The 13,628-nt window shown below is 43.1% G+C and overlaps 1 long non-coding RNA gene across 1 annotated transcript; it reads right to left on the minus strand.

Moving 5' to 3' along the window:
- Nucleotides 1–269: 269 nt before the first annotated feature.
- Nucleotides 270–11,376, minus strand: LOC146350096 (uncharacterized). The gene is made up of 3 exons (XR_014788826.1): nucleotides 11,235–11,376; nucleotides 6,014–6,125; nucleotides 270–1,087 (listed from the first exon to the last, which is right to left on the minus strand). It is a non-coding gene; the product is annotated as an uncharacterized LOC146350096 (long non-coding RNA).
- Nucleotides 11,377–13,628: the final 2,252 nt, after the last annotated feature.

Below are 13,628 nucleotides of genomic sequence, written 5' to 3' on the forward strand. Positions count from 1 at the left end.
AGTTGCTACTATATTTATATGGCATAACTGAGGAGTAAAATATTGGCTTACAACAACGTGTTAGAATCTGGCTTTTCAGTCATAACTAGCAGATGTCTTTTGAGACCCAAATGCAAAAATATTTTGTAAAATTAGATCTGTCCTCTATTATGTTCTCATGAGGATAGTTAAAAGAGGAAATTATTTAATGATGCACTTTTCTAGTAGAGTGACTTCCTGAGTACTAATTCTGAACATTCCCGATTTATTCCCGTTACAGAAATAGTCTTGATCTGAGTTATAAGATTTATAATGTAGATCTTTAAATTAAAGGTTTTGGTTTAATATAAAACAATTATTACATAAGAATGTATCATTACAGAGTGAACATAACACACACATACTATCCCCCTCTCCCTCCCTGTATAAACCTGGGTATGAATAACTTCCCTTATTCATGCATTCTTCCAGTGAAAGATATACCGCTGAAACCAATTAAAAGTGTTTCACCACCTCTTTATTATGGTGGTGTTCCCAAAAGAGAATAAATGGAGTCCAACGTAGTTGATAATTATTTCTATTTTGATTCTCTTGTCTTGCATGAATATCATTGTGAATTATTCTAGTAATAACCACCTGAAAGTTGCATAGATTTAACTTGAGCAGCACCCAACAATTCCTAAAGCAGGGCTGGCCCTATCATGACGCTGACTGAGGTGGCCACATCAGGTGGTGGAGCGGAAGGAGCATCAAATCGTGCCACTCTTGCACTACTGCCAGAGGGGCCGCTGCTATCCCCAGCAGGTGTTCTGGAGATCCCTGCCAGCTGCTCTCCCACCATGGCATTTGCTGGAGCAGGAGAATGGTTAGTGGGGTTCTCTAGAGCAGCTGAGTGCCCTGCTTTTCTCATGTCACGCACCCCTTTGCTGTAGTTTTGCTGCTGCTGCCAGGCCTAGAAGCAGCAGCTGTGGGCTCTAGCCGAGCTCTTGCAGGTTCTGGCCAGCCGAGCTCTCACAACAGCCCTGCCGCTGGGAGGGGCACGCAGTGGCCACGTGTGTTCTTGCCTCATGTGGTGAGAGACCTTGGGCCGGGGCTGCTCACAAGTGCCCTGAACGTGACATAAGAGACAGAAACAGGCAAGTTAGGGAATGTGTGGTTGCATTTAATGTGACTGATTATTTCTTTTAAAACAGCAGGGGTAGGGGAAATTATCACGAATGGGACCGCTTCACTTTTGCCCTCTGTGCCATAGTCCCAATGAAAATCCGAAGCTGCTATTTGCTGCAGAAGGGAAGCTGCAATTGACACCAAACAGATAAATTCATGCATTTAGTGTAATGTGTAGTTTGGCCTGTAGTTGAGGTTCTTCTATATTTCGATTTAGTTCATTCATTGTGTGTGGGCTGCTTATGTTACATACATGATAAGAGCTGGAACAGGCCTTAGTTAAAATTCCATTTGAATGCTTACTCTGAGTTAAAAACAAAATGCAAAACAAAACCAGAATGTTTTGTCAGTGTTGGGATTTTTCCTTTTTTAAAACTAAGCACTGCAAAAATAGATATTATAATCAAATATCTTACATAGACTGTGACTTCCATACACTGAAGGACGTTAAACTAAAACATTTCCCTAAGGCAAGCTAAGGACAAAGAACAACTATACAGACAAAAGATTGATGGAAATGAGCACTTTCCATCTAACTTAATAAAATCATATCCAGATGATTTCAGAATTTAATCCTTGCATCATGGCCCTTTCAGGTTGATCTTTTAAACATGTATTACGGTTACGTCCATTACGAAATTATGCTTATCGCTTTACAAAATGTATCTGTGCATGTTATTTTAACATGACTTAAAACCAACTATTTAATCCAATGTATGGATTTTCTCAAACTTTGTGGAAAAATTTGCTTCTCAGTTTGCTACATTGAAACTTCATTGGATAAATTATAGGGTTGCCAACGTTAGATTTCAAAAATTCTGTTTCCGAGGGCTGGGGGCTGGGAGCAGTGCCTGAGACAGTTTAAGGGGGCTACCGCAGGAGCACAGCAAACAACAAACACTTTCAGTTTGCTCCTTTAGTTAGTGCTGCCAGATATAAAGAGACAAACCTGTGGTTGTGTTCCTGCACAGGACAAAACAGCAGCATATGGAAAAGCAACTGGTATAGGGGCTGCTGCAAGCTCACCAAACTGTTCTGTCACCCTCAACCCTACCTCTGTGGGTTCATTACAACCTGTGAAGAGTAATTATGGAAGAAGCACACGCATGCTCATTGCAGTTTCTCAGGGCTGACCCTGCCATTAGACAGAGTGAGGTGGTCACCTGAGGCAGCTGATGCTGGGTGATGTGGAAGGGGTGGGCAGAAGCAGCCCCCTGACGATTACTTGTTGGAGGTCTAAGCCCTGTGTTCCACGTGGCCTGCTTTACTGCCCTCCCCTGCCTTGCCCCCAAGTTAGCCTATTGCTTTCAGGTGAGGTGGTGGATTCTGTCCCATCACTAGCATTGAAGTACGTTTCAACTAGCTATGTAAATCTGTTGCAGGAAAACAACAACAGAGTCTTATGCAATTTGTTAAGGTGCCACAGTTCTATTGGTTTTGCCATAAGGAGTGCTGAGATAGAGAAAAGATCTATGTAAGATTTACATTCTTCCAAGGACTGAATCATGCCAAAGAAAAGCTTCATTTCTTGTCTAGAGGGAGATCACAAGTCTTGGGTTGCACTACATTTAGTCAACGGGGTAGGAAACAGACAAAACAACTGACATTTAAAGTGTGGTAGAATGAAGTTGAGGGATCCTCAGAGCCAAATGTTCATCTTAGACTTACTATCCACACATAGCAATAGCAGAGCTTCCACACACAAAAATCACTCTGTTCCACATTCTATGGAGTGCGCAAGTTGTGGCCCTCCAGATGTGCTGGCCTACAACACCCATCAGCTCTAGCCAGCATAGTCCATGTGAGGTGTGTATGTGCGCGCATGTGTGTGGAGAGATAGATTATTCTTGAATATCCAAACCCATGGTGTTTATCACAGGACATTCAGCCCACACACTTCATATCCTTGGATTCTACTGAAGGGGAATTTATGTTTTCAAAGCCATCCACAGTCATAGTTCCCATCTATGTAGAAACTGGGTGTTTACCGCCATATGTACAAGGTATATATATCTACTGGTATTGTAGACCACTTCATATCTGGTAAAATTGACTCTACAAAATTGACTCTGTCAAAGAGCCTACAAAAGTACATGCCACAACACATTTGTTAGGCTTCCAAGGTGCGATGGGACTTTTTATTGTTTGCTCCCATGAGCTAACACAGCTACCATTCTGGAATGTGCCCCTTCTTCCTACACAGATTGCAACAGGTCTAGCACTTGTTTTAACACAGTGAAGCATTTAATCTTTATAAATCCTGTCTGATAGCTCCCCTACAGTATGATTTGATAGCACCATGTTATACAAAAAACAGCTGATTGAACTATTCAGCAGTGTCTGACAATAAAGCTGGATATCTTGAATATTTATCTTTTCAAAGGTTACCTTTAACTCCTGAGAATTTTTAACCAAAATTGTAGTGGCTCTGGGCTTCCTAAAAAAAGGCTTAGCCCCTATTCAGTCTCCCCATTATCGCTCCAAGTACCAAATTATCAAAGCCATTCTTTTGGCTGTTTCTTGATCATTTAGTTGTCAATACTACCATAAGCAGCTATTGCTCCACTTTTGTCATTTGGAAGTAAGCTGAGAAACCTGAGGGTAGTTTCTGCCACTGCATTTTTAAGATCTTTGGAAACCAACCAGGAAGTGAAGTCCTTTGCTTTCCCCTTCCTCTGAAGTCAAGTAATTATAATTGCTCTTGCTGTGTTTCTTTTCCTTTCTTCCTAAATATTTTATTTTTATTTTATTTATTATTACATTTATATCCTGTCTCTTTTGCTTCTTGCAAAGAACCCAAGGTAGCTTACATTGTCCTCCTCCTCTCCATTCTATCCTCATAACAATCCTGTGGGGTAGGTTAGGCTGAGAGTCAGTGACTGGCCCAGTCACCCCATGAGCTTCGTGGCTGAGCAGAGACTAGAACCCAGATCTCTTGAGTCCCAGTCCAACACTCTAACCACCACACCAGACTGGCTTTAAATATGTCCATTTTCACCCTGGCAGGCCACCTTTATCACCAGCATCCGAGCTTCCATTGTCATATAGCCTTTCAATTCCCTGCTCAGCCATTTCCATACCACCATCTTTCCCTCTTTATTTGGGGAAACTAATTTCCCCAATCTTTATATTTTTCTCCCTTCTAAATTAGGCCTATTAGAACTGGTATACTGACAGATGTGCTCAGAGTAGGGATGGACGAAAGTCCCTTACCCTGTTCTCGAAGCTTGCTTCGCGGTGGGGGGGAGGCGCTTTGGTTCTCCCCCCGAAGTTCAGGCGAGGGGTGGAAGGCGCCCCGCCTCGCCCGGCCGAAATTCAGGCCGGGGGGGAGGCGCCCCATCCCTTGCCGGTGAAATTCAGGCCAGGTAGGAGCGCCCCGTCTACCTGGCTGCGAAAAAAAAGTAAAAAAAAAACAAACACACACACACACCCGTGATAGGCTACATAACGATTTACGTAGCCTATCACGGCTAGATTTCCAAAGTCAGCCGTGATAGGCTACGTAAATCGTCACGTAGCCTATCACCGGTGACTTTGAAAAAGAAAAAAAAAAGCGCGTACACAAATGGCGGCGGCCCATGGGTGCCGCCATTTGCGTTCCTTATTTTGACACGTCTAGTCTACATAAAGATTTACGTAGACTATGGTGAAAATAAGGGCAACGCAAATAGAGTTCCCTTATTTTCGCCGTAGTCTACGCAAATATTTACGTAGACTAGATGTGCCAAAATAAGGAACGCAAATGGCGGCGCCCATGGGCCGCTGCCATTTGCGTACGCGCTTTTTTTTTTCAAAGTCACCCGTGATAGGCTATGTGACGATTTACGTAGCCTATCACGGCTGACTTTGGAAATCTAGCCGTGATAGGCTACGTAAATCGTTACGTAGCCTATCACGGGTGTTTTTTTTTTTTTTTTACTTTACTTTTTTTTTTTGCAATGGCGGCGGCGGCAGCCAGTCAGGAGACCAGCCGCCGCCCCCGCCCCCGCCGAACCGCCGCCAGGACCCGCCGCCGAGAGGGACATTCGGCCACGGTAAGTCCCATCCCGGGGGGGGTGGGGGGCCGGTGGAGAATTTCCCCACCAATTTCGGGGGGCTGAATGCGTTGGCATTCGGCCTCCCGAAGATTTGTGGAGAAATTCTCCGCCATCCCTAGCTCAGAGGTGGGTATACTAACCAAGCCAATTTTATCTTCTGTAAGGAAATGTTCATGTGTGTTTTGAGAACAAAAATCTATTTTTTAAAAAGTTCATATTTTGGACTTTGCATATGGGAACTGATTTCCACATTTTAGAAGTAGCTCTTTCCCATTTTGTTAAGAGTACTCTGTGTGTACCACACATCTGGTTAACGGCCCCCTTAGACCTGCTTTGGCAATTACAAATGTATACACAGCAACTGCGTGTCCATGTGAACAAGAATGTACAGCAATAGATGTAGCTAATGGCTTTGATGTGGGAATGAACTGCAAATACCACAGACAGATCTTTCCATTCACTCAAGACACAATGGAGTCAGTTGACACACTCATCAAAATCAAGTGGTGAGAAATTGCATACCCGAATGTGTAAATGGAAGTTACCAGTATACACAATGGAAATACAAATTGTCAACCAGTTCAGGAACATAAAAGGATGATGAAGATTCCTCGTACCACCTCAAATGTATAGGATGAACTGAGGATGGATTTACATAATCCTCCATAATGGAAAAGGTTGTCATGATATGACCGTTCCTTATTGCTCCCCTATGATGAAGTATTATTGGGTGTTTACCACCTAACTGTGGCTATTTTTCAATATGTGTTCAAGATATCGTTATATGTAGGTCTTACTGCTTTGGGTTATACTCATAAAAGAAAACTTACATGGAAGAACAATGATTTAAACTCGTCCTCAAGAAGGGTTCCCAGGTTCTGACTCTTACGCCTTGCATAGTTGTACACTTTCCCCATCTGAGTGCTCCAGTGATGTAAAACGCTGCACTTCACAAAAACAAACAAACAAACAAACAAACACGTCTGTAAAGACCTTAAAGGTACAGCAGCCTTTCTGGGGTCTGGATCTTGGAATCCTATCTTTAGAGTACACTCCTAAGCATGTTTAACAGAAGTGTTCCCACTGTGTTCAATGGGACTTACTCCCTAGTACGTGTGCTTATGATTACAAATGTAGCATGTTTTCAGAAATTAACATTGGATTGCCCTAGTATTTATAGCTGACATGTCAAATATGTCCTGGTCCAGACTTAATGTTCCCTGATCTCCAAACCAGGTTCCTATGAACACAAATTGAAGGCCACTGAGCTTGGGGATCTATGTATAGAAGCCTGCTTCTGCATAATGATTCCATTGCTAGATCAGCATGTTGTCTGGTAAACAATTATTTTCCTTATTAGTAATGGTGAATTGTTTGTTTAAACCTTTAAAGCCCACTGTAGGGAGAAGAACCACACTAAGATGCAAACGGACATTGTACAATTTTTGAATGGATTTTTGTTTGTTAATAAAGTAAGCAAGGAAAAGACCATGTAAAATATTATACCAAAGAGATTCAGCAACCAATCATTCCATGTAAACAAAATATTTGTATATTGGATGTTGTTGTTTTTTAAATCCACTCAGAAATTTGCAAACAAATCTGTTTTCATTTAGAATAAAGTTAGCTGGAAAACATTCAACTGGCTCTTAAATAGACACAGCATGTTATTTCTATCATTTAACAATTCTTTTTCGCAGTGATGTGTTGCCAATTTTATTATATGAGAAAAGAGGATTCCTTTATTAACAAGAACACTTATACAGATGAAAGTTATAGGGCACCAATATATTTCGGCACAAACTAACTATACCCAACTGGCCGTAGTTATAAAACAACACAGGGGTTTTCAAGCAGAAAGAGAGTATACATTTGAAAAAGGCTGCAGTTCTAAGCATACATATTTTTAAGGAAGCAAGGATTTAGTTCTGAGTAAAGATCATTAGGATTGTGCTGCAAACATGCATAAAGTCACCCACTGCCATTATGTGCATGAAAAAAAAATGTTTCTTTTGCATTATATTAAATCTCCAGTTATTAGATACTCCATAGTAACAGGAAATTAAAAATCTTAATGAATTAGCTGATATCCTAACAATAATTTCAGAAAATCTTAGGTAAAACACATTGTTCTCCCCCAACATCACGACAACTAATAGTTTAAAGTGAATTTTCTGCAATAAGTTGCTGTCTACAGAAGAGATGGAGAAGGCTCCCCCCACCCCACCCCATATTATTAGAATCTCCTCAGTACCAGCCAAGGTAACATCTGCAATCCTAAAAGAGATTAAAACCTCCCATAAATAGATATTTTAAATCCCCTTCATGAGTTTATTTGGTAGGCAATTCAAGGAAAAAAAGAAGCCCCACAATTGTTTTCCTTGACCTTTTCACCCACTTCTCTATCTAAACAGAGGACAAAGGTCAAGAATCAGCTTCTAGTTTATCATCTCCTCCCTCCCTTCTTCCTCTTACAACCTCAAGCTAAATATACCAAGCTGGGAAGTGTCTGTGTGCAGGAGGGGAGGGGGGTTTGACATTCGCCTCAGTGGTCAAAAGCACAAGTCTGTGTAGTTTACAGTGAAGGAGCAGAGGGGAAGAGGAAGTGGGGAAGGTGTCAAAATCATCATTTAATTTATTATCCAGCTATGAACAGGAGAGAAAGCAGAATATCATGACGCTGAGGAGTAACAAAAAGAGAAATACATAGAATAGTTTGTGCTGAAAACAGCACTAGAATGCATATTTATTTATTGTCAGTTGGCTATTTCTATCCTCTGGTGTCTTCATCTTGGTGCTAATAAATTAAGGGCTGTGGGATGGAAATTAGCAGCGGCATCTATGTTAACTTCTGCTGAGGGCTCCTATTGACAAAAACAGGTGGGACCTGCAACAAAATTTTACAGCGCTTCCCAACCCCTTAGGACTGTTCTTGTTCAGGAATATCCCTAGTTGGGAACAGGAGCCTTGTAGTGCTTTTCAGGCTTCTGGGGGCAGAGACGGGGGCAGTGGGGGAGAAGGGGGAGGGTGGTGGAAACAGAAAAAAGTACTTTCTTTCCTACCACCTCGAGCCCTTCCCCTGCTGTTCTATATAGCACTAGAGGGCTCAGGTTTCGATTGCCTGCCAGTCCTGAACCTGAGCACTTTATTGCCCTTTATAGCCTGGGAGGTAGTGGTAGTTCTGGAGAGTGGGAAAAAGGCAAAGTTGCCCTTTTTTCTTTCCTTTCTTCCGAAAAGTCCCATATAGCATAAGGGAATGTCGGCTTTTAAACTCATGGAACACATTCCCCAAACCCTATTTTGTTCACACTCCAGGATATGCTCCTTATGAGCTGTTAGTATTCCTCTGCTCCTCTTCCGCTGGGAAAGTATGTAGTGTGATGACATTAGGAACCTGTTAAGATGCTGGTAAGATCCTACACATGATAGGAGGGGAGATTCAACATGAGCCTGTCTCTTTTGTTGGAGCCCAATGTTTACTGCATTACGTAGCTCCAACCTTGAAGTTACGTAATGCCAATATTTATTGAACTTTACCCTAGATGCAAAAGAAAGCCTTTGAATCCAGCATATGGTCTATAAAGGTAAATTACTGTGTTACTTCTTTGTCATTCAGAGATTGCACCAGACAAGTTATGTGCTGGTTGAGAAGGTCAATTTCACATTTAGACTAAGACAAAAGTAATTGCTTTTGTCCACCAAAATCATGATCCAAAAAGCTTTATAGGGCTCTGACATTGCTCATGGTGCCTTGCTTGAGTGAGTGCTGTCCAAAAGCCTTTCTACACCAGGCATTTATTGTGTGCTTGTGATTCCTCACTCATGGTAGTTTGCGGGTGGTTTACATGACGTCATCCTCCTCCCGGGTCTCTCCCATGTTTTGCAACCATTTGGTTGGTCACATACACAAGTCTCTGTTTTAGAGTCAATATAACACCACTGGAGGCATAACTTCTCCTGACCAGAACTATCTCCTTGTCATGACTTTTAGAAAGTATTTACTATTGTGGTACAGGGGAATTCCATCCTAGCATTGCACTGCAAACATTGTGTAACCCCAAAGGTCACTCATTTCTTCACAGGATGTTTGAGAAAAACATCAATGAAAGAAGCAGTAGGCATAATGCTCTGAACGCCCCTGACCTGTGTGCATTTGGCAGAATGTGGGGATAGGCTGTATGCAAACAGGCTCAGGGGCTTGTGCTATGATTCCCAATCGCACAGACGGTTGTACACACAGAGAGTCCTCCACTAGCAGGGCAGAGAGTGGGGCAGGCTCAGCGGGGACATGGAGGGTAGGACCTCTACAATGATGTGGTGAATGTGTTGGTGGAACCTGAGAACAGGGCACACAGCAATTCTGTTTACTGTGACAGCTGAGAAAATTTGTCCATGTTAGGATTCTCTTCCTGAAAAGGCAGGAGCAAAGCACAGCCTTTTCTGTATCACCCTCTCTCAGCTGTTAGGCCTTTGGCTATGAACTGGATCACGTAGGGAAAAGGGGAAGGGGCTGGGCCACTTCAGCATATTGAGGAAGCTGGATCCTCCTGTAGTTCTTCCCCCCACAAGAAAAAAATAAAAATATAGGAACCCTCTCTAGCTTGAGTAGTGGTTGTCTCATAGCTGCAACGGCCGCATCCTATGAGTCTCTACCACACGTATGGGCAACCTGCAGCCCACTGGCTACCCGTGTGGCCTGCTGCAGATGGCCAAGCTGCCAGGTCGCCTCAATTTGCCCCCTGTGCTGCCACTGTTGCCACAATCCAGCTGGGAAAGAGGGCATGCAGGGATGACTCTCCTCACATGCACAATCATGCTCCCGACTGCCCGCCAAACAGCTGTTTGGGGAGCTGTCGGGACTGTGATCGTTCTGGAGAAAAGGGTGCAGAAGGAGAGTCATCCTGAGCTGTCAGGAGCACGGTTTAAACTGTGTACCTCCCCCCAATCCAGCTGATTAGCAGGGAGTAAGGATCTCAGCATACAGGGACGGGAAGTTTAAATCTCCCTATCCCTACAGGTTGAGATGGGAGGGGGAAGAGTGTGCGTCACGTGTGACATGTGTGCGTGCGTAGCCCCCAGCTCATCACATATCATTCCTTTGGCCTTCAGGGATAAAATGGTTGTCCACCCCTGCTCTTCAATAACACCAGAGCTACTAGACCATTTGTTCCCTTACACCAGAAGGAGGACCCATACCTTCTATTCCCAGACATGAAGCAGGAGTAGAAAAGGATTTCCTCCTGTCCACATGCAAGGCATCCTGTGAACATTTGTGGCCCTTTGGAGATGCAGAGACTGGCGCAAAATGCACCTGCAAAATACAAGCGTCAAGGGGGAGACAGCTTACCTGGCCTGGGATTATGATGATGTAGATGACATTTTTATCCCATCCTCCCTCCAAGGGGCTGAAGGTTGGGGGCTGTCCCATTTTATGAGATGAGGAATGGGACACAAATTCCTAAGCAAAGGATCCTGGTTCCTCATACTGCACAGTATTGTTAACAGAAGCTACTCTATAGGATTATGCAGTTGTGAACTGTGCAGATATTTCCATATCTTTTGGGCCATGCAGGTAAATGAGGGTGTTTTACATGCATCTACCTCTTCACAAAATTCAATACAATCTCGTGGCGCTGCTGGGTTCACAATCTGTCTTCCGGAAGAGGGACCTTCTGCCTGATTTTGAGGGATTTCCCCCCTTTCCCCCACACCACAGCCCATCCCATTCAGCAGGGTCTCCTGACTCTCTGTGTGGCATTTTCAGGGGGCTGGAAGGGCGGGGAGGTCCACTTCTGCCAGTGCAATTGATCCACCTTAAATCCGGATTCAGCCCTAGGTGTGGTGACTCGTGATATTATTATGGTTATTGCCGTTTTATTTTTATTTTTTTATTATCGTTATTAATGCTGTTGTTCTATTAGTATTATTACCAAATGGAATCTGCCCACCTTCCCCCTTTCCTAAGTATAGTCAGTGCAATACACATTCCAGAAGGAGGATTAACTTTGACTCTGTTGTTTAAATCAAGGTTGTGTCAGACACATTACATACCCTGCCATTGGAATCATATTTGCTGAGCCTCTGAGCGTTTGCCATTTTCTTACTTGCGGTGTAAATCATGGATCTCCTTAAGATTCGAAAAATGCCTTGTGCAGATTATCCTGTGCGTGCGTGTGTAGGAGAGACGGGGGGGGAGGGGGGAAGCAGAGGACTAAATAAATCTTGTTCCAGCGTCAGCAGAGGGAGGCGAACAGAGTGCCCAGCTATTCGAAAGCAGTTGGTAATTCTTCCCCTACGCCGGGAGCTGGCGTTGACCTCTTAACAAAGAACAGGTTCAATCTGCTTCCCCTCCTCCACCCCAGGAGACTGATGAGGGTCACATGACCTTTCTAGACAGCACAGAATTTGGATGGTAATGTGTGCTGGTGGGGGAAGGGAGCGGGCGGCTCACACACTACAGCGCTGTACTGAAGCCTTCGGGAGGGAAAGCGTGGGGGGAAGGGAACAGCCCGGACTAGCTTCATTCCACAGACTTATTAAGATGCAAATGCCAAATATTTTTACCAGACTGTATAAAATTTACAGTTTCCTTTCCAGCTCAGGCAGACAACATTAACACACATTAGGGTTGTTTTTTTTTCCTGACTGCAAATGAAATGTAGGTGATGGTTGTTACGGGTGTATATAAAAATAAGAAGAGGAAAGATGTGTGTAAAAGATAAAATAAATCTACCTCCCCCCGCCCCCACCTCACCCTTCAGCAGAAACAGTCCATTCTGCAGTGAGTATCAGTACATTATTTGGGGGGATTTCTTCTGCAGATGCAGGATACAGACAGAAATTATCTACCGCCCCCCCCCCCATATATTTCTCCATTCTCTTCTGGCTTTATCCTATAGGTTCAGGAATGGAATCCCACAATTACAATTTTTTTATATATATGTAACACAAATTTCAGGAAATTGTTAGCTGATTAAAAGAAATCACCTAAAGCTGAAAACTAATAAGCGGCCTGAGAGAAATATAAATCAGAAAGAAAAACACATTGTTTTCTTATTTAAAACTTCAAAATTCAATTTTGTGGTCTTCATAGCAGAAGAAATAGGCAACCTCTATTCCATAATCTGGTTTTGTTATTGGAAGGCTAATCCTTTGTTTGTTTGTTTAAGGTCACACCAGTATTTGCTTTGTACTTACAGAACAATACTAAGTGAGGCAGTGGGGGAGGTATGTAGCAGAGGATCTGCCACTTCCAAAGCCCTGCTGGTTTGCTGCAGCTTGGTTGGAGTGGGTGGCTTTTTTCCTTCCCCCCAGTGGATCTTAAAAAAAACAAAAACCACTCTCCAATTGAAACCATTGGGCCACGTCAGAGGAGCAAGGCAGCTTTGGGATCTGGTGGATCCAAGGCCACCCCAACATGCTCCCAGAATACACTGTTTGGGCCCCTTCCACTGGTGGGGAGCACAGATGGTGGTAGATCTAATGCCTGCAGAGCTTTCTGCAGGTGTACTGGAAGACGCCAGGACGGATGTCCTGCCCCATGGTCAGAGTTCTCCATTGGGGCACCTCCACCTTGTGCTAACTGCCCCCATCTGCTCTCTGGTGGGGTTTAGAATTGCTCTGTCAATGTTTTTTAAAACACATTTTCAATGAGAAATATTTATCATATTATCTGTTCCAGTTCTTCTTTGGGTGAGGGGATAGCAAGTATCTAGAAATTCCAAATATAAAAACAGAAACATACTGTCAGAGGGAAGCAGTGTCATATAGCAACCTTCATAGGATCAGGATCAGGCTGACGTGGATGGGTAATACCTTCGCATTAAGACAATAAACCCCACAGCTATTGGGCTCTATAGAAATGTAAGGCTGATATAAGTTATGGTTGCAAGCTGGCTGCAATACCCACCACAGCATGCCAATTTCCTATGGCAAATGAAATATACAGCTCAGCTGTAAGGCAGCAACGTAACCAGATATGAGCATAGGGCTAAGTGAATAGTTGTTCAAGGAAGAATCTGGCACTGAAGCGAAAACTTTTATCAGAGGCAGGGCCATAGATTCACAATCACAAAACAGGCTAGCGGACAAGTACTGGGACTATACTACTCTCACTGGTTCTTGTATTAATTTTGCTCAGCACAATTTATCTCTCCACCCAACCCACCTTCTGATACTACCCATGTGTTTTCTTAAGAATGTAAGAAACAGTTTCATGCCTCTGATGAAAGGGCATTAAGCCACCACAATTTATGCCAAATGATAGTTCTTTAAGGTGCCAAAGGAATTTTTCTTAGAAATACGCTATATACGTTGCAGGCATTTCTTCATACATGATACACCTTTCTCTTAAAGTACCAATTAAATTGCCTTTGTACAGTAAAAAATATAATAAACTGAGATGATCTAACTTGCACAGTAAAATTCATATAAGCATTGTTTGCA

This window comes from Heloderma suspectum, chromosome 3 (genome assembly GCF_057233095.1).
Source record: "Heloderma suspectum isolate Gila_16-S chromosome 3, 16-S_ref, whole genome shotgun sequence".
Lineage (NCBI taxonomy): Eukaryota > Metazoa > Chordata > Lepidosauria > Squamata > Helodermatidae > Heloderma > Heloderma suspectum.